The following is a 2,154-nucleotide window of genomic DNA, read 5'->3' on the forward strand; positions in this document are numbered from 1 at the left end:
TTAGGGCCATCACAGTGATTAATGGGACTGTGATGGGAGAGCAGCCTGCACTGGCATTAGGCCTGGTGTTCACACTAACTGGGGGCCCTGGAGGAGGTTGAGGGGGGAATGGTGTGTAAGGAATAGCATTGCTGGTTCTCAGAAAGGCAGCTCTGGTTTCAATTGTCTCCATTCTGACAGGTTGGCGTGACCTTTGAGGACATTGCCCTGTACTTCTCCAGGGAGGAATGGAGCCTCCTTGATGAGGGTCAGAGACAGCTGTACCTCAATGTGATGCTGGAAAACTTTGAACTTCTATCCTCCCTGGGTAAGACCCTCACTGTCATCTGTGACCTGGACTTGGCTTTGCAATTTCCCAGGCCCAATATCTCAGGGTGTGCTCTGTCCTCCCATGTAGACTGTGGTACTGCTTTATTTTTCCAGTTTCCTGAATAGTTGCTGTCCTGGGGACGGTTGTTCTGTTTCTCCTGCTCCCTTCTATTCCTGAAGTCCCAATACTCCCCACTCTACCAAATTCACAGGGAAGGACTTGTGGTTGGTAGTGTTGCAGGAAGCCTGAGGGATTCCACCTCGATCAGGGAGGAAAGCATTTTCTATGTTCCTGTTGGTCACTTGTTCACCATTTTTGAAGAATTGTTTCTATACCTTATCCTGCTTAATAACTGCATTTTTTAGTTAATCATTTGACTTCAAGTTTTTCTGACACCAACCACCTTCTGTCTCCTTGTTTATATTATATATTAATTGTTTATGACACCCAGGAGCACATTCTTGCATGTGCTTAATTGCGCTTTGCAGATGCAGATATTGCTCCCCCACACCCGCTTTTCTACAAAGTCCATATTTTTAGGCAACCCTGCAATTCAGCAGGTCTAGTGCCACCTTTTTTTCTAGCAAGCTCAGGTGCTTGTTACTAGTGCTTAGTAATAAAGTATTTTTAATGAAGTTATATTGAGTTTGGTTTTCAGACAGTCATTGCATTGTTATTAGCCTCCAGTATAGTATTAACATAACTTTATTATTCCCTGGGAACTCCAACTATTTGTGTGAATTTCTTTCTATATCTCAATATTTGCTTTATTGTGCTGATCTGAACTGAATCCCCAATCTCTCCAAGCGATTTCTTCGTAGGATTTGCAAGTATTTTCTTTTGTTCTCTAGATTTCCTTTCATTTCTTTTTGTTTATTGCTCTTGGGCTGTGAAGAAGCTTTTGTCTTTATTGGTTGCAATCTGGACTGTCTGTTTTTTCTTTTTTTTCTGGTGGTTGGTGTCACATTCAGAAAATCATGTCAAAACAAACCTCCAAAACTTTTTCTCTAGGTTGTCCTCAAGCATTTTAAGTTTTAGCGCTGATATTCAATTTTGTTATGCAGGTTGCGGTAAATTTTATCAGTGGTGTCCCATATTGTGTGTACATGTGAGTATTGATTTTCAGCAGCACCCTTCATTGAAGAAACTATCTTTCCCTTCTTCTCTGTCTTGCAGTTTTTTTAAAATTTTGTTTTATTCCTTAAAGTATTACACAAAGTATTACATATGTCTCCTTTTTTTCCCCCTTGACATTCCTCCGGCCTCCCCTACCCCCTAGTGTCTTGTGTCCATTGGTTATGCTTATATGCATGCATACAAGTCCTTCGGTTGATCTAATGATTGTAGAAAGTATTACATATGTCCCCTCCCCCACCATTGTCCTCTCCCAGCCTGCCCCCAGTCCCAGGGCCCCAGCCTTCACCCCCTCCCATTGTTTGTGTCTATTGGTTATGCTTATATGCATGCATACAAGTCCTTTGGTTGATCTCTTACCTTGCCTCCCAACCCGCCCCAGCCTTCCCGCTATAGTTTGACAGTCTGTTCAGTGCTGCTCTGCCTCTGTATCTATTTTTGTTCATCAGTTTATAATGGCCTTTATTATCGATAAATGAGTGCGGTCATGTATTTTTCTTTCATTGACTGGCTTATTTCACCTAGCATACTGCTCTCCAGTTCCATCCATTCTGTTGCAAATGGTAAGAATTCCTTCTTTTTTACAGCAGCATAGTATTCCATTGTGTAGATGCACAGTTTTCTAATCCATTCATCTGCTGATGGGCACTTAGGCTGTTTCCAGATCTTCGCAATAGTAAATTGTCCTGCTATGAACATAGGGATGAATC

At 42.0% G+C, this 2,154-nt stretch overlaps 1 pseudogene; it reads left to right on the plus strand.

Annotated features, from left to right (window-relative positions):
• Window positions 1-2,154, plus strand: part of LOC102756837 — a 16,939-nt pseudogene that overhangs the window by 755 nt on the left and 14,030 nt on the right.

Source organism: Myotis davidii, unplaced genomic scaffold (genome assembly GCF_000327345.1).
Source record: "Myotis davidii unplaced genomic scaffold, ASM32734v1 scaffold795, whole genome shotgun sequence".
NCBI classification, from domain to species: Eukaryota; Metazoa; Chordata; class Mammalia; order Chiroptera; family Vespertilionidae; genus Myotis; species Myotis davidii.